Source organism: Macaca mulatta, chromosome 6 (assembly GCF_049350105.2).
Source record: "Macaca mulatta isolate MMU2019108-1 chromosome 6, T2T-MMU8v2.0, whole genome shotgun sequence".
Taxonomy (NCBI): Eukaryota; Metazoa; Chordata; class Mammalia; order Primates; family Cercopithecidae; genus Macaca; species Macaca mulatta.
The window spans coordinates 181,582,759-181,605,685 of NC_133411.1; the positions used below are offsets into that span (position 1 = coordinate 181,582,759).

Consider the following 22,927-nt stretch of genomic DNA (forward strand, 5'->3'; position numbering starts at 1 on the left):
GAAGGCTGACAGGTGGGCTGGGGTGGTCGGGGGCCTCAGGGAGGGCTGTCACCGCCTCTCCTCCTGAGTACTCCTGAGGCCCCCCCAGCTGAGTGGCGGCTCTGGGGCGGCTGCTCCTCAGAGTTCCTTTCATCCACGCTATTGGCATTTTCTGGATTGCTGCTGTAGGTTTTCCTCGCTAATTTTAAGAATTGCAGCCAGGTGCAGTGGCTCACGCCTGTAGTGCCACCTCCTCAGGAGGCTGAGGCGGGAGGATCCCCGGAGCCCAGGAGGTCAAGGCCACAGTGAGCCATGGTCGCAATCACCGCACTCCAGCCTGTACGACAGAATGATACCCTGTCTCAAAACAAAAGACTTGCATGGTATTGCATGGATTGTGTACTGCATTATTTATTCAGCATTCCCCTGTTAATATAACACACATTCTCCTGCTATGCAGAAATGATCAATTGCCAACATCGCTGTCACACAAGTCCCGAAGCCATCTTTTGGCTCATCCCACAATTGCTTCTACAGGATAAATTCCTTGAATGGGAATTGTTAGGTAAAAACTCTGCAAAGATCTGAGATGATAAACCTATGTCGCCAAAATGCTCTCCCAAAGGGCTGAGGCAATTTACAAGTAAGCCAGCAATGTGAGAATATCCACTTCTCTCCCATCTCACCAATTCTGGGTATTATTTATTTTTCATCTCTGATCAGTTAGATACTTTAGACATATGGCATCTCATTGTTCTTGCAAATTACTGTTATTTGATTATTAGCAAGCATATACATTTTATTATTTGAGTATTGTCTATCTTCCTGTGAATTGCCTTTCTTTGTCTTTTGCTGATTTTGAAGCAAAGCGTTCCTGGTTCGTAAGAGTGCTGATAAAAACGAAAATCCTTTGTTAGCCATATATGTTAAAAATATTCCTCCCAGTTTATTATTTGACTTTCTATTCCAATGGGGAAATTGTGCATTTTCCTATTCCCCAAATCCTATTATTCTTTATATTTGAATTGCATAAACATCCTAAGGTAATTACTGAGAATTTATATCTTTCAAATATTAAATTCTCCCCTCCAGATACATAATAGCTATCTCTGTTATTTTTTCAAGTTTTCTTTTTTATTCCTTGTAAACTTTTATTGTTTTCTATGTTAGCTACTTCCCATGTTGCTGGAGGCTGACTACATGAAGATTTCTCCTTCATGGTGGGCGGGGCACTAACTCGGTTAAATCAGTCCTCCCACTTAGAACAACTAGAGAACCTGGACAATTTTTTTTTTTTTTTTTTTTTTTTTTTTTTTTTTTTTGAGGTGGAGTCTTGCTCTGTCACCCAGGCTGGAGTGCAGTGGCGCAATCTCGGCTCACTGCAAGCTCCGCCTCCCAGATTCAAGCGACTCTTCTGCCTCAGCCTCCTGAGTAGCTGGGATTATAGGCGTCCACCACCATGTCTGGCTAATTTTTGTATGTTTGGTAGAGATGAGGTGTCACCATGTTGGCCAGGCTGGTCTCGAACTCCTGACCTCAAGTGATCTGTCTGCCTCGGCCGCCCAGAGTGCGGGGATTACAGGTGTGAGCCACCATGCCCAGTCCTTGGATGAAATATTTTTTAATCTAGGTGAAGACATCGTGAAGTACCCAAGCAGACAGGCCCTCCGGGGCCAGCGTTTGAGGCTGCCTTTCCCTGAGGGCAGCTGCCTGTTCAGGAACAGCGACCCAGCAGCAGTAGCAGTGGCAAGGCTGAGACAAGCAGAGCTTCCACAGTCTCCTGAGGACAAAATGCAGACTTCAGGGCTGGCCACAGGCTGACGGGAACGCGTGAACACCCCGGGTTTTCCGTTGAGATCCCTCCCAAAGGGAAATTCTCTAGAAATAAGGGGAAATCAGAAATAGGTCAGACTGGTCGGGCACAGTGGCTCACAGCAGTAATCCCAACACTTCGGGAGGTCGAGGCAGGTGGATCACTTGAGGTCAGGAGTTTGTGACCAGCCTGGCCAACATGGTGGTGAAACCTCGTCTCTAGTAAAAATACAAAACAATTAACTGGATGTGGTGCGTGCACCTGTAATCTCAGCTACCCAGGAGGCTGAGGCAGGAGAATCATTTGAACCCAGGAGGCAGAGGTTGCAGTGAGCCGAGATCGCGCCACTGCACTCCAGCCTGGGTGACGGAGCAAGACTCTGTCTAAAAAAACAAAAAAGAAATAGGTCAATCTTTAAAATGATGAAAGCCCACTGGCTCATAGATATTTTCTAATTTTCTTTCAACCCTCCTTCCTTTCCGATTCATGATCTAATCTGTAATCTAATCTTTAATCTAATACATCTATCTCATACCTTTTTGTATGTTGTATTTCCATTTTTATTTAGTTTCTATTTCCATTTTTATTTAGTTCCAAATATTGATATTTTCTCTTTTCCACTGAGTTCTTCTTTGACCCAGATTATTTCGAATTGCATTGCTTAATTTCTAAGTAGTTGGGGGTTTTCTAATTATCTTTTGGCTGTTGGTTTCTAACATAATTCTACAATGTTTGGATAACATACTCTGCATCAGTTTGATCTTTTGAAATTTGTTTTTCCCCTGGCACATGGTAAATCTTCACAAATGCTCTGCGTGTACTTGAGAACAATGGATATTTTGACATTGTGGAGTGTGGTGTTTGAAATACGTTAATTAGGTCAAGTTTGTTTATCATGTGGTTGAAATCTATTTTTTTTAATTTGTCATCTGCTTCAGTTGTGTTAAAAGGCTTCCTCTGTGACTGTGGATTGAATACGTCTCCTTTAGTTCTGTTGACTTTTACTTTATATATTTTGGAGTTATGGCATTAAGAGCATAAACACTTAGAATTGTTATAGCTTCATAGTACACTACAATTTTTATCCTTATGAAATGTCTCTATCCTTAGTAATGTTTGTCTTAAAATCCACTTTTCGGGGTCCCTTCTGGCCCAATCTTCTCTAAGCAGCCATCACAGGTGGGGTCAGGATCAGCCCTCACCTCCTCCGCCTCCACCATCACAGGTGGGGTCGGGATCAGCCCTCACCTCCTCTGCCTCCACACCCTTTCTCACCGTGGCATCCTCCCCTGCAGCTTTTTAAATTTTTTTTGTCTGAGACAGAGTCTTGTTCTGTCGCCCAGGCTGGAGTGGGGTGGCACGATCTCGGTTCGCTGCAACCTCCACCTCCCTGGTTCAAGCAATTCTCCTGCCTCAGCCTTCGAGTAGCTGGGACTACAGATGCGCACCACCTCGCCCGGCTAATTTTTTGTTTGTTTGTTTGTTTGTTTTTAATAGAGACGGGGTTTCATCATATTGGTCAGGCTGGTCTTGAACTCCTGACCTCGTGATCCGCCCGCCTCGGCCTCCCAGAGTGCGGGATTACAGGTCTGAGCCATTGAGCCCAGTCCCTTGCAGCTTTAATAACCCAGGTGACTCCCGAATCCGTTTCTTCCTTGGGCCACTCTCCAGAGCACTGTACCCTGTAGCCACTGGACAGCTCCTCCGAGCCACCAGCTAGGAACTGCAAACCAACACTCAATCCCAGCACCTCCCCGCATCAATCAATTACTCCATCTGTCAGTCAGTCAAATAACAACACCCTGGTCCTCATCTTACATTCTCTCCAGCTGAGTAGTCCTGGTTTGTGGAGTCACATCAGACCCTGTCTCTCCCTAAACCCCCCCATTCAACCCATCAACCAAGTGCCACTGGTTTTACCTCCTAATTATATCTGGAGTGTGCTCTCCACTGCCCACCAGAATCCTTGTCCACAAGGCCTCCATCTCCCCTCAGGAGGGCTGCAGCAGCCCCTAACAGATCTCCCTGTTCCCATGCTGCTTTAAGCTGTCTCATGCAGAGGCTGGAGTCCTCCTGCCACTAGGATTCTCACCCTGTCACCCCCAGCTCAGAACCCTCCAATAAAAATAACAGCAACAACAATAACACATCGGCCAGGTGTGGTGGCTCACGCCCGTAATCCCAGCACTTTGGAGGCTGAGATGGGTGGATCACCTGAGGTCAGGAGTTCGAGACCAGCCGGGCCAACATTGTGAAACCTCATCTCTGCTAAAAATACAAAATTAGCCCTGCATGGTGGTGCACGTCTGTAGTCCCAGCTACTCGGGAGGCTGGGGCGGGAGAATTACTGAACCCAAGAGGTGGAGGTTGCAGTGAGCCAAGATCGCGCCACTGCACTCCAGCCTGGGCAACAGAGGAGACTCTGTCTCAAAAACAAACAAACGAAAAACCCAATAACAAATCTGCCAGCCTTCACTGAGCGCTGCCAAGAACCTGCACCATTCCAGGCACGTTACTTGTGCAGATTCATGTAATTGTTACGGAAGCCCTATGAAGGGGCCTCTGTTACCACTCCCATTACCCAAGCGAGAAAGCAGGCACAGAGAGCTTAAGCAACTTGCCCAAGGTCACCCAGCTGACCTAGGTAAAAACAGGACTCAAACCCAGGCAGCCTGGAGCCAGAGATCACCCCCTTAACCACGCATCACCCCAATGTGCCAAGGAGATAAATGAATCTCCTCACTGAGGCTGAGAAGGCCTTGTGAAATCAGGCCTGCCGCCCTCCCAGCCGTTCTTCCACAGCTGCCTCCTACCATCCGACGTCTCCGGCTTTCACACTCACCAGACTTCCTGCCTGCCCAGGGCCTTTGCACATGCTATGTGCTCTAGGAAAACTTGCTCCATTCCCTGCTCATAACTTCCAATCAGCCCTCTCCCCCGGGGGCCTTGGCTGCCTGGGCCACCGGGCAGTCCCTCGGGCACACGCTCTCATGCACCCTGAATTTCTCCTCCACCCATTTCTAACAAAGGCTGTATTAATACATCTGTGCAGGTGCGTGAATACGGTCCCTGATGGACTGTGAATGTGGCCAGAGCAGCCATCGTGTCTAGCTTCGTCCAATGTGGCCTCCTGTGCCTATCCCAGTGGCACTCAAACAATGCTTGTGGAATGGATGGGTGAATAAAGAAATGAATGCGTCCCCGCAGATGGGGGGCTGCAAAGTCCTGGGGTCAGGCTCTCTGCCTTCCTCGCCTTTGTTCCTTTGTTCGCTGACCGCCAGAGGGCGCCAAAACCCGGGAAATCGCCCGCCTGATGCGCGGGACAGCCGCGTGGACTCCAGGGGCGGGTTCCCCGGCAAGGGGAAGGGGCCGGGCGTCCAGTGGGTGGGCGCCGTGGCCTCCCTGAAAAGCACGGTGGGCAAATAGAGACTAAGGCCTGGTTTGACTGCTTCCCCGGCAGCTTCTCAGCTGTGAATAGCAGACACCCTGCCCCTCAGGGGGATGGCAGAAATCCTTGCTGCCCCCGTAGGAACTGAGCCCAAGGGCCTGGGGTAGGAAGGGATGTGTCTGCACAGCAAACATTCGTGGATGGAGCCAGCCTGGAAGGGGACTTCTAAGTGAGAAAGAAAAACAAATACTGGTCCCCTACTCTCACGTGCCTTCAATCCTGGCAACTCCGATAGGTAGGTAGGCATTGCTGTTCTCCATGTCTGCAGATGGGGAAACTGAGGCACAGCTGTACCCAGTGGAGCATGGCGATGCCTTCCCACCCCTTGCCTGCCTACTGGCCACCCCTGCATCTAGCTGCCTCCACGTCAGTGGTTCTCACAGTGCAGTCCCTGGAGCAGCAGCAACACCTGTCCACCCAGACCTCCAGATTTAGAGACTCTGGGGTTGAGCCCAGCAACCTGTGGCTAAAAGCGCTCCAGAACATTCTGATGTGCAGTCAAGTATGAGAACCTCTGGTCTGCACCAGCCCTTTCTCGGGCCTGGGCAACACACCTGTGAGGACAGTGAGGCAGGACCCTGAGGGAGGGCAGTGAGAGGTCAGGCTTCTCCATGGGACAGGTGAGGCCAGTGCCCCAGGCTGACCAGAGCCCCTGCGTGGGCAGGGCCCACCAGGTGGAAAAGCCCCCGAAGATATCTTGCAGCTTCTGTGCCCACTCAAAGCCCAACAGACAGCCCAACGGCTGCAGAGGGTTGGCAAGCACCGGCCATGCAGGTTCCCAGGACCCTCCCCTGCCTCCTCCAGGGTGGGCCTGGACAGCTGCCATCCCAGCTGGTCCCCAGCCATTCCTCTGCATCCTAACACTGGAGAACTGCAGGCTCTGGAGGTTTTGGACCAGCCAGACCCAGGTGTGAATTCTAACACATCTGTGACCCTATACAAACCCCGTCCCTCCTTTGATCCTTGGACTGCTCCCGAATAGAAGACGGTCATTATGGAAAAAAAAAAGAGAGAGAGAGAGAGAGAGAGAGGGAGAGTGTGGTTTAGAGAATCGGAGGTGGCTTGGGACATTCAGAGCAGGAAATGGGGCTTAGGGGGTGGGACCAGCAGCAGATCACAAGCAATGAATGCTATCCTCAGAGCACGGATTTTGTCCCTGGGGCAAAAGCATTATCCCAGATGGGCAAGATAATCAGATTTGCATGTTCCAACATTGCACCTGAGGGTCTGAGCTGATGAGGAGGCCATCCCTAGTGGGCTCCTGGCACCAGCTCTGGGCCAGACCGCCTGGGTCCAAATTCCTACCCTGCCCCATCCCCACGGCTGCAGGACTTTGTACAACAGACATAACCTGCCAGTGCCTCAGTGGCCTCATCTGTCAAAGGAAGATAAGGGGAGTAGTATTCACGAGCACCAGATGAGAGACCTCATGAAAGTCCATGGCGGAAGGGCCCCATCTGAGGTAGCTGTTACTGTCAGTCAGTGATATTGGCCCCCAGCTGGTGGGAGCCAGCTGAGGAGAGCAGTCCGTGAAGGCCCTCTATAGGCAGCCCTAGGAACAGCATGGCCCCGTGGGCACAGTGTAACAGGATTCCCTCCACTCCTGGGTGCCCCAGGGAGGGAACAGATGCCCGGATTGGACACTAGCCCCCTCCTCCTCCCGAGGCCTTGGGCCTGGCCCTGCACACATGACCCAGCTTCCTGTTTGTGATGCCAGCGCTGGAGGGAGGAAATTCAGTGCCCCCGCCCCGGGGCTGGAGGGCAGGAATGTGGACGTGTTGACGTCAAAGCGTGTCCTAGTTCTGGGGAAGTGGGATGGGAAGGGCTTCCTGCTGAGCCGCCTTTGATTCCAGGTCTGAGCTGGGAGAGTGACCCTGGACAGCCGGCCCAGAGGGAGTTCGGACACCCAGAGCTTTCTCTGATGGCCATGACGGGCGCCAAGCTCAGGGTCCTTCCCCAACATAGCTGTGTGGCCTTGGGCAAATCACCACGCCCCTCCAAATCCCCCACCTGTAAAGCGGGATTAAAAATGTGTATCTCAGAGCATCAGCCGCTCATCAGATGCATAGTAAGCTCCTACTGTGTGCTTCATCCTAGGGATGAAGCCTGCCCTGGCTGTGGTGGACTCTGGCCAGCATCCCCCAGGCTGGTGGACCAGGGAGTGAGAGGGGCCGGGAGGAGAGGACACTCATAGACAGAGGCACAAAGCATGTCTGGAGGTGGCTGCGAGGAGGTTTCCCAGCACTAGGGCTGTGACTCAGGCTGAAGCCTGAGCCCAGACACTTCCCGGCTGGTGACTCAGTTTCCCCAATTCGACAGCAGCATCACACAACACCTCCTTCTCAGCATCGAAGAGGCGTTGAGGCATGGCCAGTATGTGTCTGGGGGGTCCTTCAAAATCTGATTTGTCAAGCAGTTAGAGGGTGCTCAGGGTTTTGTGTACATGTTTTCTCTCTCAGGTGAGCCTGAAAAGATCAGGACTGCGACTCCCGTTCTACAGAGGGACAACCTGAGGCTCAGAAAGGCGAAGGCATTTCAAGATCCTTAACAGAGGCTCCGGATCACTGTGCTAGAAAGTGGCAGGGTGGGGAAAGAGCGCTGGGCTTTCTGACTTCAGCAACACATTCTCCAGTAACCAGACTTCTGAACAGTGGCAGGCAGGGCCCTCAGCCTGGCAAGCACACACCATGGGACCTGTCCCACAGAGGGCCTCCCAGCCCGCTCTGCCAACCTCACCCGCAGGCCCCCGAACTTGATGGGGTTGACATAGGCCGTGGAGACCTGTGCAAATGTCTGTCTTCCCTTCTCCGGTTGACCGCCTGCATCCCCCAGAGAACCAGGCCAGGGCCTGGGGTCACACTGTCCTCTGCCCAGCACTCCCGGGAAGGCAGAAGGTGAGACGCAGGAGAGAATGCAAGGCGAGAGTAGGCATTTATTTGGCACGTCCTAGGTGGGCTGGGCTGCTCGATGAGTTTTTAGGTACATTATCATCTTCAAGAAGATTCTAGAGGTAATGAAACTGGCATCCAAGAGGGGAGGTGACCTCTCCAGGGTCTCCACCCTGTGTGCCTCAGTTTCCCCAACTGTGACATTGGATGAGGGAGCTCATGCTCAGGGAGGCTGGGAGGGGTCCTGAGGAGGGCTCAGAGCAAGGCCTTGGGACAGCATAGTCCCTGCAAGGGAGTGACCGCTAGGGGCCTTCCTGGGAGCCCTCAGCCCCAGCCCCCCACCCTCCCTGCCCACCCTCCTGTTCACGCTCTTCCTTTCTCTAGAGCACAGTTCAGCCCTTTGGGGTTCTGCACTTTGGGACTAGAGAGACCTGAGTTAGAATCCAGACTTGCCACTCACTGGTTATGCAACCTGGGCTGAGCTGTTCTTTTTCTCTGAGTCTCAGTTTCGTCATCCGTCTGCATAAATAAATGAGGATAATACCAGCCGCATTACAAGGGGTCTGGAGATTAGGACATCATATCTTTCACTAGAAAGTACCTGGTACTAGTACCTGGTACGCTGTCTGACGCAGAGGAACTATTTAATAAAGCGGAGCTGTTGTTGTTGCTGTCACTGTCATTGTTGGCGTGTATTTATGAATGTCCAGGCTGCAGGCAGGCCTTGGTGGGACTGTACGGCCATTTCCCTGATGCCCGACAGGTGGCGCTAGAGACCCCTTATTGGCTCCCAAGAAAGTGCTAAGAATGAAGTCTTCACACCATCGGGAAGAAGCCAGACTTAGGCGCCTGGATGGTTTCCAGCTCTGTTAATTCCCTGGGCAGATGCATCCTGAACACCCCAACAATGTTCCCAGGTCCACTACTGGGGCTGCAGGCCTGGGGCTCCTCCCCACCTGCCACCCCGCCCTACCCCTACAGGCCTCCCTCCACTGCCTTTCTCTCCCTCCCTTTATCTCTCCTGCTTCCTCCCTCCTTCCTTCCTTCCTTCCTCCTTACAAATAGGCACTGTGCACCTACTGTGTGCTGGGCTGGGTACGATGAACTGGGGGTGCCCAGGGAACAAGACCTTTGAAAGGTTGTGCCCTTTGGAACCTCCAGACTACGTGAGGACACAGAAATAAACAAGAGAACGGAAAAAAACAAAAACAAAAAACAAAAACAAAGATGCTTTCAGATCCTGGCAAGCATCGGGAGAAAACACAACAGGATAGTGGGATAGAGGGATGGAGGAGATGGGGTGAGGAGAAGGCGGAAGGGGGTCAGAGGGAAGGGCCAGTGTGGAGGGGGCCACCGGAGCAAGGACCCTCGGACATGCAGCCCAGCATATCATGGAGAAGAGACAAGAGGAAGCAGTCGGGTGGGGGCAGATGCCGTCAGAATCAGAAGCGGGTCTTCGAGGTACAGACTAAAGGGCCGGTCAACTGCTGCAGCAACCATAGCCACCACTAATGCTTTACCGAGCACCTACTAGGTGCCAGGCACTGGCATTGTCCCATTTTATTGGCAAGGAAACTGCAGAAGGGACTGCAGCCAAAACAGAGTTTCCAGGGGTCCTGGAAGTCCCCAGGGCCACTGGTGGAAGAAGGAAGAGAGAATGCTCAGTGAGAGTGGGCATGTATTTGGCAAGTCCTCAGTGGGCTGGGCTGCTTTATGCTATTTTAGGTACATTGTCACCATCAGGAGGATTCTAGAGGTCATGAAACTGGCGTCCAAGAGGGGAGGTGACCTGCCCAAGGTCACAGTCGGGGAGTGGCAACCCTGAGACTTGAACCCAGGTCTTCCCCATTTGGGCAGACGGTCCCCTGTGTCCAGAAGCCTCAGAGCCTTCTGGAAGGCTATCTTCCTTGGGCCTCACAAATTATCTGGCTACAGTTTGCCCCTGAGCCCACCTGTCAGCAAATCCACTCCACATCCCTCAGGGATCCCGCTCTATTCCACCTCCAGCACTCCCACCAATCCACATCTCTCCCTGGATGGCTGGATCCTATTTCCTCCGTTCATGACACTCTGACCATCCAAAGTTATCAGACCTACTTGTGTACATTCATCTCCCCCACCAGACTATACCCTGACCCCAGTGGGTCTCCCCAGCCTCCTGCCTCAACCCCCCAACCTTGCACCCTACCCTTCACCACATGGACATGCTTACATCTTCCTGAACAAGCACACCACTCATGAGAGCAGGCACAGGCCCATCTTCATCCCCCTCTCCCCACAGCTGAGCACAGTGTATGCATGGAGAAGGGGCTCAGTGAAGATGGATGGATGGATGGATGGACGGACAAATAGATGAATGGATGGGTGAATGGGTAGAAGTCAAATGGATGGATAATGATAGTGGACAAATGGATGAATGATGGATGGGTGGAAGGATGATTGGATGGATGGATGGATGGATGGGATGGATGGATAGGATGGATGGATGGATGATGGATGGATGGATGGATGGATGGAATGGATGGATAGGATGGAATGGATGGATAGGATGGATGGACAAGATGGATGAATAGATGGATGCATGCATGGATGGATGGATGGATGGGTGGGTGGATGGATGCATGGATAGGATGGATGGATGAATAGATGGATGGATACATGGATGGATGGATGGATGGATGGATGGATGGATGAGTGGATGGATGGATGGATAAATGGAATGGATGGATAGGATGGATGGACAGGATGGATGAATGGATGAATAGATGGATGGATGCATGGATGGATTGGATAGATGGCTTGGATGGATGGATGGTGGGGTGGGTGGGTGGGTGGATGCATGTATGTATGTATGGATGGATGGATGGATGGATGGATGGATTGGATAGATGGATAGGATGGATGGATGGATGAATAGATGGATAGGATGGATGGATGGATGAATAGATGGGTGGATGCATGGATGGATGGATGGATGGATGGATAGGATGGATGGATGAATAGATGGATGGATGCATGGATGGATGGATGGATGGGCAGGATGGATGGATGGATGGATGGATGGATGGATGGATGGATGGATGGTTGGATGGCTTGGATGGATGGATGGATGGATGGACAGGATGGATGGATGGATTGGATGAATGAATGGATGGATGAGTAGATGGATGGATGCATGGATGGATGGATGGATGGATGGATGGATGGATGGATGGCTTGGTTGGATGGATGGATGGATGGATAGATGGATGGATGGATGGATAGATGGATGGACGGATGGATGGATGTTTGAAAGACTACTTGACCTAAGCCTATGTTTGCTTTTTGACCCACAGGAAGGAGGTCAGAATGAAAGATGGCAGCAGTGACCCAGGTAAATAAGTCCTCCAGTGTGGAGCTATGGTAGGGAAAGGGGGTTAGGTGTCAGTGCTGGGGATGGGCCACCAGCAAATTCTGGTAACATCTAATGTGCAAGGAGCAATGATGAGTAAACCCCAAGACGTGACCTAGAGCATCTCTTGTAAAGAACAGAGAGAGGGTGTAGTCCCTGAAGCTGGGACCAGGGCAGCAAAGCACGTCAAGGCTCTGACTCAGCCAGGAGCCATGGGAGTTTGAGAAACTGGGTACAAACACCCACTCCATACATGAACACAGCCCTGTATAGGCACGAAGGACTCTCACTTGTGGTGCCATGACTAAGTTTCCAACGATGGTTCTTGAAGCCAGTGGGACTTTACTCATGGTGTCACAGATGGAGAAACAGATGCTTCCAGAGGGGAAGTGACTTGTCCAAGACCACTCAGCCAGAAAATGGCTCACAGTTGGCTCAGGTGGGAGTTGGTGGGGTCAAGTGGCTCTGGAGGGGGCAGAGGCTTGGGGTACTGGACCGTGAGGCCAGACTCAAGGGTCCTCAGGTGTAGACTCAGATCTGCCGCTCCAAGCTATGTCCTGAGTACCCTGAGTGCCCTTCCCCAAATTCAATCTGACCATATCATGCTCTTTGTTGGAATCCTTAGGTGGCTCCCCAGTGGTGCAGGATCCTGTCCCAGACACTGGCTTGGCCTTCTGGCTCCTTCATCTCCTGCCCCGCAGACTTCTCCAACCTTGTGCCTCCACCTTCCACTCTCTGCACGCTGCCCGCCACCACCCTGACATGCTTATGTTTTCCTGAACAAACAGACCACATGTGCTTTCTAAGGCCCACACACATTTACACAGGCTGAGCCCTCTGTTGGAAACACCTTACCAACCTTCTTCACTCCAGTAATTACTACGATGTCTTCAAGATGTAGCTCTGGCCTCAACTGTCTCTGATCCACCCACTTACATGTAGGCGGGGCAAGGTAGTCCCACTCCTTTCTGCCCCAATTACATGCTGTGCTGAACTCTACCATCAAGACAATTACCATAGGCGATAATTAGCTGGTTACTAGTCTGCCTCCCCAAATGGACTATGAATTCCAAGAGAATGAGCTTTGGGACTTATTCACCTCTGTATCTGTAATGCCTGGCACAGCAGCTAGTTATTATTTGCGGAAGGGAGGGAGGGAAGGCAGACAGCACCTTACAATCTGTGAAGTGTTCTTTCATGCATCTTATTATTTTTAAACTTGAGGCAGCAAGGAAACATGCTGGGAAGGGTCCGCGCCTCGTGAAAAGTTGTCCTGCAGCAATCCTTTATAAACCTGGTGTCTGGAACTCAAAACATAGAGGAAAATGGGGCCAAGTGTTGGACTTTTGGAATACGGATATGCAGAGAAGCAACTTATGCTAGGGAAAGGGCTCAAGCTTTGGAAGTACTGCAGTTTCAGAATGTTTCTAGCTGCACGAAAGGAAACCCAACTCCAAGCCTCCCCCTGACTTAGATAACAAGGCAGCTTGGTGGCTGGTGTGAGCTGAATCTTCAGAGTGATGCAGGCTGTCAAGGAGCTGGGTGAAGCTTTCGAGGACCTCTGTCCTCTTCATAGGTTCCCAAGTCACTGTTGCCCTGAGCACATGGCATGTGCTTCTCATTCCTCTATAGGAGGGGACGTATTCCAGTATTCATCCAGGAGTCCATTGGGCAGTTTTTCTGATTGGACAGTCTTGGGTCACATGAGTACCCCTGAACCAATGCCTGTGGCCAAGGGAATGGGAGGCATTAACTGGTTCCAGCCCATCAGAGCCCTCCTTGGAGCTGAGGGGGCTCCCCTCCAAGCATGCTGGCTGTGGTTGGGGGTGGGGGGTGGTAGGTACTTAGAAGGAGATCCGGGGATTTTTAGAAGGAATGGGTACTGGGTAGGCAGCCAACAAGCATCCCCATCTCCTGCGTTCAAACTTTAACCCTGCTTCTTCTGTCACCGTGGGCAAGTCTCTCCACCGCTCTAGGCCTCGGTTTCCCCACCTGTAAAACGGAAGAGTTGTGTTTCCATCACAGAGTGGTCGTGAAGACTCAGGGAGACAGAGTGTAAGAGCCTAGCCCAGTGGGAGGGGCCCAGGGGATGAGCCAGGGTCCCACCTTCCTGGTTCCTGAGGTTCTCAGGCGAGACTACATTTCTCCACAAGGGAGCAGTGGTCCAGCTTATGAGAAATGTCACATGAGAAATATTTCTTGCTGTTTGTGAGACAGGAGAGCACGTTTGTCCCAACGGGGCCAGCCGAGCCATTCAGGGGACAAGAAGGGCCTGTATCTCACCTGGCCTTGGAGTCCATCTCAGCAGCACTGGGCACATCCTCATGCTCAGCCCCTGATCCGTCCCAGACTCACTGGTGTCCCTTGGCACCTCAAGTGTTCTCTTCTGCAAAAGGGGCCTGCCTGGCCATGTGGCCAAGAGCACAAACTCTGGAGCCAGGTGGCCCAAGGTCACCTCCCGGCTGTGCAATTTGGGGGCAGTTAATTGACCTCTCTGTGCTTCTGTCCCCTCATCGGAAGAACAGGGACGATCATCATTCCTACCTCCCAGAGTTGTTACAAAACTTCAAGTAAGTCAAATCTTTATAAAGCATTTTATGAATGGCTAGCACAAAGCTAAAGCTGTTGGACCCGGTTCAGTGAACGCCAGAGCATTATTTTCCAAGCTCAGTCAGTTCCAGAGCACTTTGATGATTTTTGCTAAATCTGCAGAGCACTTGTTTTCAAACTTAATATTTGTTTTTAATTGGCTCACTGAACTAAATGTATCTTAAAAGGAAACGTTGCATCACCACCCTGAATGGAAAACTGGAATCATTTCCCATCAACACAAAAATGAATATAACAAGTGCTTACCATGTGCCAGGCACTCTGCTAAGCACATTAGAAATATTAACTCATTCATCCCCATGAAAACCTTATAAGATGGACACCACTGTATCTTGGTTATATAGAGGGGGAAACTGAGGCACGGGGCTCTTAAGTAACTTGCACAAGGTCACAGCTAGAATACAGCAGAATTATGATTTGAAACAAGGCAGCCTGGCTCCAAGAAACAGATAGATAAATAAAACAAGGTCACCTCTTCTGTCTCAAGGTGGTTGCCTCCTGCAGGCTCTGTGCTAGGGCCCCTCTCTGTTTGTCAGGAAGGTAGATCAGCAAGTGGTAAAGAGGTGTTAAAGCCACAGTAGCACGAACCTGAGACTTTCTCCTTGAAGCAATCAGAGAATGGAAGGACAGCCAGAAAAAACCAAATTTCTCACTGCGGGATTTACTGATGTCCTTAACGCCGAGTGTATATAAAATCGTCTTTCCTGGAACCAGCAGTGTGCAGCCCATATTTTGTGAAAGCCTAAAGCGAAGGGAGTGCCCAGCAGCACCAGCAGCATTTGCATCCCCCCATCCACATCCCCAGCCCCTGGCATTTTTTAGGTCAGGACATTGTTCAACATCGAGATGGGCAAAGCCAAAGACAGGGATTAAGAAAGACATTAAAGCCACTTAATAAGAATAGGCGAAACCTAAAATTAATCACCAGTAAAAGCAAATTAACTACCTGGACAGCAGTAATATCATATCACTGTCATACCACAGAGAGGGGGGAAAGAACAATAACCTCTTAACAGCCTGAAGACTACATTACCCTTGTTCTAAAGGCAATAGAACTGTATTTAGTAGATTTATTGCTCACCAAGCCTGAAACGATTTTGTGGCTATTGTAGCTTTGAGCAAATGAGCAAATATCTTGATGTTGGAGAGTCAAGGTTTTCACCAAGGAAGCTATAGATATGGAATAGCGGAGATAAGAAAGAAGCCTGTGGTGTTGGACTGGAATTTCAGGTAAAAGCATAAGCTCATGACTTAAATGCACCCAAACATACTCTGTCTGCTGCAAGGGCCTGAGCCCAGTGACACCCCAGTGTCAACGAGCCCACCTATCACCCCAATCTTGGTTTCTTTTCTTTTCTTTTTTTTTTTTTTTATTTAGACAGAGCCTCACCCAGGCTGGAGTGCAGTGCAGTGGTGCAATCTCAGCTCACCGCAACCTCTACCTCCCCCAGGTTCAAGCGATTCTCCTGCCTCAGTCTCCTGAGTAGCTGGGATTACAGATGCATACCAACATGCCTGGCTAATTCTTTTATTTTTAGTAGAGACATGGTTTCACCATGCTGGCCAGGCTGGTCTCGAACTCCTGACCTCAAGTGATCCACCCACCTTGGCCTCCCGAAGTGGTGGGATTACAGGCGTGAGCCACCGTGCCTGGCCCCCAATCTTGGTTTCTAAATCTCCTTCCCCAACAAAAGGAACCAGGGCAATTTGGGGAAATGGACAAGTCCAAGGCTAAAGCAGGAAAGATACAAGATGAGCTTGGAACATCAAGTTTTGCCAAGAAATAAGGAAGTGAACAAAGAATGCTGGGGACACATCAAAAGGACACAGGAGCCGGTTTAAAGAGGCCACTGTTCCAACTGTGGAACAATTTGGGCATTGACTCATCGCGGACAATTGAGCATTGAATAATGATGGCAGTGGATTATAACATATTAAATGAAAGAGAACCCATGAATGCACCCTGGTAAATATAAAATAAAGGGAAAAAAGGAAGGAGAGAAAGAGGGAAGGAAAAGTTTTTCCTAACGGAAAAAAATGCCACTTAATAAATGAAGAGGGAAAAATGGGTTTATACAATCCTCATTTGTGAATTATTGTAGTAAACATTAATTCATTTATCATCAGTGGATGCCGGGGGATCATCAGGTCGGAATCACCCAAGAATGGTGGAGCTAGAAAATCATTTGGCTCTGTAAAAGTAAAAATTGATTTGGTTAAGGGAGAGAGGTTTGTTGGGAAGTGGGCAGGACCTACACACAGTCTGGGAGCATCATCCTCCCTATTGCTTATGGATCCCAAAAGGGAATAGTGGCCCTTGGCAGTGGAGAAATCTGGCAGATACCAGCTTAACCAAGGGATCAGCTGGACCATCCAATGTCGAGCGCCTCTTGATATGATGTGCTAAGGACACGGCCGCACTGCTGTGCAATCCTTGCCAAAAATGTGAACCCTGAATCTAATCATGAGGAAACAATCTAACAGACCCAAACGGAGCTGAAGGACATGCCAAAACAATGAGCCTATGTTCTGCAGAAAATGTCAAGGTTGTGAATGAGGAAGAGAGCTGAGGATGCAACTACTCCAGATTAAAGCGGGGAAAGAGGCACAGCAGCCGAGCATCGGCTGGACTCCGAGCTGGAGTTTGGATGGTTGAAAGAAGCACTCTCAAGGGTGTTATTGAGACAAAATGGGCAACATCTAAATAGAAACTTATGTACGATCCTCATATCAGAGCAATGTTGCCTTATCAAATTTCTACTGTGATTATGCGGCGGGGGATACTGAAGTATTAATATTTAGAGATGAAACGTCATGATCATGATGTCTACAACTTACTCTCAAAGGGTTAAGCAAAATAGTGTGTGTGTGTGTGTGTGCGCGTGTGTGTGTGTATATACAGAGAGAGAGAAAGCACGTGAGTCAAACATTAGCCATTGGTCAATTTAGGGAAGAGTTTCTCAAGCTTGTCACAACTGACATTTTGGACCAGATAATCCCGTGTTGTGGGGACAGCTGGCCCTGTGTATTGTATGATGTTTAGCAGCATCCCCGGCCTGTACCCACAAGGCGCCAGCAGCGTTCCCTAGTTGTAACAACCAAAACTGTTTCCAGACATTGCCTGCAGACATGTCCCTGTGGGGAGCGGGCATGCCCGATGGCTGAGAGCCACTGGTGAAGGACAGAGAGGTGTTTATTAAGCTATCCTTGGATCTTTTGAAATGTTTCCAAATAAAAATGTTTTAACGTTAGGTTATACTCCAAAGGGAGAGGGCTGCAGGTAGTGGGAGCAGGGTAAACGGAGGGTCATTTACTTCCCTGGCTGAGCTTTTACAGCTCTGCCGCCCCTGCCACCATCAAGCTCCTTGGAGGGAGATGACTTTTTCATCTCCATCGCCCCGCAAAGGGGCTTGGCCACAGTGATGTGCACCAATGCTGAGCAAATTCACAACACTCTCATTTACAACGGGAGGTCAGCTACTCAGCCATCAGATGGGCCTTGTCACCAGTCGATGGAGCCAGCGTCAAGTCAGCAGAGATGAGGCTGGCGATGGAAGCCAGACCCAAAGGGTGAAGATTAGGCGGACAAGTGCAGAGGGAGGCTCAGAGCCACGGCCTGGACTGGAGCTCCCAGTGGATCCAGTGTGGGATGTGGAGACTTTTGATGGAGGTGGACAGAAGGGATGTGAAGTAAATATTGATTGGGGTCTTAGGACCTCAGTCAGACAGAACAGCCACATCTGAGACTGAGGGGACATCAGGCCCCCAAATGCACCCCTCCAAAGGCAGTGAGATCCCTGACTGCAGCCTTCCACCCCTGCAGTCACCATGGCCATCCCAAACTGGACTGATGGAACATTCTAGAAGGAGAGACTCAGACAAGAAGGAGGAGAAAGTGGTGGGGGGTATCTGTGGGATCTCAGTCCCTCTGCACAAAGCAGGTGTCTTATCTGGCCTTGCCTGGGAGAAGACTGCTGATTTGAACCTAGCCTTGCTAGAACATCCGTGGCAGTAACAGAGCCCCAAAGACACGGGTCTGGCAGCCCCGCATGGCCTGGCTCCCAGTACCTCTCCGACCTCCTCTCCTAGCACTGCTCTCCTCCCTTACCCTGCTGCAACCACGCTGGCCTCCCTGCTGCTCCTCAGGCTCATTCCACCAGTACCCCGGCCGGCTGCCTCCCTGCTGCTCCTCAGGCTCATTCCACCAGTACCCCGGCTGGCCGCCTCCCTGCTGCTCCTCAGGCTCATTCCAGCAGTACCCCGGCTGGCCGCCTCCCTGCTGCTCCTCAGGCTCATTCCACCAGTACCCCGGCTGGCCGCCTCCCTGCTGCTCCTCAGGCTCATTCCAGCAGTACCCCGGCCGGCTGCCTCCCTGCTGCTCCTCAGGCTCATTCCACCAGTACCCCGGCCGCAGGGCCTTTGCACTTGCTGTTCCCGCTACTGGGAACACTTTACCTCACATCCTCTCAGCATTCCTCTCTCGCTTGTTTCAGGTCTCTGCTCAAGGATCACCTTCTCAGGGAGGTCCAATCTGGCCACCACCCCCACCCCTACCCCCACCCCAACCCCAACCCCCACCTACCCCAACCCCCAGCCATCCTACCCATCTTATTTTCTTCACAGCACTTATCACGCCCTGAAATGACATTTTCATTGGCTCACGCCCTGAAATGACATTTTCATTGGCTCTCTTGGTCATTGCCTGTCTCTCTTGCTAGCATGTAAGTTTTGTGAAGATGAGGACTTTGTCCTATTTGCAGTCATATAACCTGCACTAGAACAATGCCTGGCACATAGTGTGTGCTCAATACATACTTTAATCAATGAAATGACTTAATTAATTCATTTTCCTTCTGCTCTTTGGTAAGGTTGCTTTCATCTTCAGAGGAAAAATGCGAAACCTGCCTCTCTTCCTCTCAAGTCCTTGCTTGGCCAAACCCTTTTCTACTACTCCAGGGGAGAATTTGATTAAGTGCTTTTTGTTTTTTGAAGGGTGGGGAGACCACAGTAAGCATGCCATTGAGCCTCACTTATCACCGCTTTGCTCTTGAAAGTAGATCCCTGAATGCAGATTCTGACCAACCCCGGAAAACCCAACATCCTATTGGACAGCACTAGGGCCTGGCTTCTGAGCCCCGCCACAGCTGTTCCCTTTGCTGGAATGCCCTTCCCTTGCTGTGTGTATGAACACCTCCTGCTAACAACCCTTTTCACCTTGGCTCAAATGTTGTTTTCTCTAAAAGGACTTCCCCGATCTTCCAGTCTAAATTAATCTCTCCCACGAAAGGCAAATTCTCTTCATTGTGGGGCTCACATTTATAATGAAATACTCTCTTCTCGTTGGTTGATTTTCTGCCTCCCATACTAGACTGTCAGCCTAGGAGGGCAGGGGTCTGCCTGTGCAGTATCCCGCTGCACACCTAGTGCCCAGCGACGCCCTGCAGCAGGTGCTGGCCGAGTTTGTGTTGGAGGAGCTGGAGAACAGCCCCATCCTGGAAGCCGGCAGCCTACAGAGCCCATCTCACTGGTCCTCCTTGGTGAGAGCTCCTCTGGGTCCCGTCTGCCCATAGGGGAGCCCCACAGCCCTGCCGTGCTCCCTGTGTCCCAGGAATTCTGCTGGAACACTCCAGAGACAGGCAGCTGGAACACGCCAGAGACAGGCAGCTTCTCCCCAGCACTGCACTAGGCATGGGATGGAAGGAGGACGCCTCTGGAGAATTTTCTTGAGCAGTAGAAGGGCCCCTCCTGGCCATGGGAGCGGGCACGGAGATTGTCCCTTTAGGGAGGATTCAGCCCCTCAGTCCCCACCCCCCATGGTGCAATAAAGTTTCCAGTTCAAAGTCATGACCTTCACTGTTAAGACCTCAAAGGGAACAGGTCCTGGTTCTCGTCCTCCCCAACTTTCCAAAGCCCTCCCGAGGCTCCCTCTGGCCCTCAGAGAAACCCCTTAGCCTGACATTCCAGGATCTCAACTGGTGACAGCTCTGGCCTCATTTGCCACCACTCCTCCCTCCCCCACACCTGCTCTGCCACACCTGGCTGCCTAGCATCCCAGGGCACCCGAGCCCTTTCACAACCTCACGAGTCTGCGTGTGTGGAGCCACTTCCAGGACACCCTCCTGACAGGGCAGAGCTGGCTTTTCCTATAGCAGCACACCCTTCGTCCAGCTGGGCCCCCGAGCCTCTGCAGCAAAGGCAAACCTGTGCCGAGCACTGACCCATGCTGGACATGGCCAAGGTGCCGCTCATGAGCTCATTCAAACCTCACAACAAACCTATGGGAAGGCGCTGTTCATTCATTCAGCACGTGTTAGTTAAATATTGACTGTGGGCTCCACACTCTTCTAGGTGCTACGGATACGGCAGACAACAAAACACACAGAAACCCTGCCCTCTGCAGCTTCCATTTTAGTGAGGGGAGGCAGTCACTAAGTAAAGTGTAGGAGATATTCAGTGATGATTGGAGTTATGTGGAAAAATAAAACAAGGAGGGTGACAGAGAGATCCTGGGGGGATGGAAACTGCCCTTTAAATATGGGAGTCAAACTCTGGGAGGCTGAGGTGGGCAGATCACCTGAGGTTGGAAGTTTGAGATCAGCCTGACCAATATGGAGAAACCCCACCTCTACTAAAAATACAAAATTAACCGGGTGTAGGGGGGGCAACTGTAATCCCAGCTACTAGGGAGGCTGAGGCAGGAGAATCGCTTGAACCCAGGTGGAGATTGCGATGAGCCGAGATTGCGCTATTGCACTCCAGCCTGGGCAACAAGAGCGAAACTCCATCTCAAAAAAAAAAAAAAAAAAATGGGGGTCAAATAAAATGCTTGAAGCAAAGACCTGACAAAGGCGAAAAAGTGAAAGCTCATGTCTGGGGAAGAGCATTCCAGGCAGAAGGCACAGCCAGTGCAAAGTGCCAGGGCAGGACTTGGCCCCGCCAGTGAGAGGGAGGCCAGTGTGGCCCAGACAGAGAGAGCAAGAGCGGGTGGTAGGAGATGAGGCAGGGAGGTGAGGGGAGGCCACATGGAGGGACCACGGGCCACAGGAGGACTGCAGTTGGTACTTTGATTGAAACAGGTGACCGCTGCAGAGCACTGGGAATGAGCTATTGGGAGCTGTGGTGGGGAGCAAAGAAAACAGGCAGATGACTCCTGCAATATGCCAGGTAAGAGGCAATGGCTCTGAGCAGGGGAATAAACTGGAAGGAGAAAGACACAAGTGGGCTCCGGAAATATGTGAAGGTAGGGCCACCTGGACTTCCTGATGTATCTGATTTGGGTGTGAGTAAAAGAAAAGAGTTAAAGATGTCCCCCAGGTTCTGATCCAAGCCACTAGAAGGATATAATTGTCAACTCTTTTATAGATAAGGACACTGAGGCCCAGGGAGTCAAGCAACCTGCCCAAGATCACATAGCTGGTCATTGGCCGAGCTGGGATTTGAACCCAGACCTCTGGCCTTGGAAACTTTGACCTCGCCAATCTGCTCCAATTCACTGTGATGCTTGACAAATGCTGAACTTTGGAAGTAGGGTTTTCAAGAGAAAGAGACACAGAGAGACACAGTCAGTCCCTGATCTTGAAACACGACTGTTTCCAGGGTTGAGATGGAAAGTGTAGCTTTGGAGCACATGGACTTGGGTTTACAGAGCCTCCCCAGGACTGTCTGGTCTACACACCCTGGGCCTGCCCTGGGTCTCACTTTCCAATGCATAAAACAGAAGAATCATGATCACTGCCACCACTTACAGAGCAGCCCCGGACCTACTTCACATTATCCCTCCCAATCCTCCTAACAACTGTGTGAAGTAGGTGTTAACATCCCTTTTTCACTGATGAGGAACCTGAGGGTCAGACAGGTCCACAGCTAAGAACCAGCAGTTTGGGATTTGAACCAGAACCAAATGGACACTGGGGCCTGGGTAACTTAACTCTTGCCTAGAGCTGTCGGAATAGAGGACTGAGTACTGCACACAGTAAGCCTTCAACCCATGCAAGTTCCTTCTCTCCCTCCCCACGTTCCCCTACCCATGACCCAGTGTGGGAGGCATCCACACCCATTTGCAGATTCTCAAGAAAGTGCCTGGGTGCCAGTGCCCAAGACCTAGCTGCCCCTATGGGTTCACTTGGCTGGCCCTGGCCTGTGCGAGCCAGCTGTTTCCTGCAGTGTCCCAGGGATGGGGACAGCACCTGCGGGTGCCTGACACAGAGGACACTCCCTCACCCCCATGCAGCTTGGGGCACCAACACCACGGAGAGGCACCATCACCTCGGAGAGGCACCATCACCTCGGAGAGGAACCAACACCACGGAGAGGAACCAACACCACGGAGAGGAACCAACACCACGGAGAGGCACCATCACCTCGGAGAGGAACCAACACCACGGAGAGGCACCATCACCTCGGAGAGGAACCAACACCACGGAGAGGAACCAACACCACGGAGAGGCACCATCACCTCGGAGAGGAACCAACACCACGGAGAGGCACCATCACCACGGAGAGGAACCAACACCACGGAGAGGCACCATCACCTCGGAGAGGAACCAACACCACGGAGAGGAACCAACACCACGGAGAGGAACCAACACCACGGAGAGGCACCATCACCTCGGAGAGGAACCAACACCACGGAGAGGAACCAACACCACGGAGAGGAACCAACACCACGGAGAGGCACCATCACCTCGGAGAGGAACCAACACCACGGAGAGGCACCATCACCACGGAGAGGAACCAACACCACGGAGAGGCACCATCACCTCGGAGAGGAACCAACACCACGGAGAGGAACCAACACC

At 51.2% G+C, this 22,927-nt stretch overlaps 1 protein-coding gene across 22 annotated transcripts in view; it reads left to right on the forward strand.

The window, feature by feature from the left end:
• The window catches only part of RPL26L1 (ribosomal protein L26 like 1), a 493,737-nt gene that overhangs the window by 223,325 nt on the left and 247,485 nt on the right, over positions 1 to 22,927 (forward strand). The window contains exon 1 of one of the 22 annotated variants that reach the window (XM_078003963.1): positions 14,476 to 14,479. The exons of 19 other annotated variants lie outside the window; for them this stretch is intronic. The gene's annotated coding sequence lies outside the window, so the exon portion shown is untranslated. Of the gene's footprint in view, positions 1 to 14,475; positions 14,480 to 20,785; positions 20,792 to 22,927 lie in introns of those variants that run through there. 2 more of the 22 variants (XM_078003988.1, XM_078003997.1) reach the window with 2 other exon arrangements.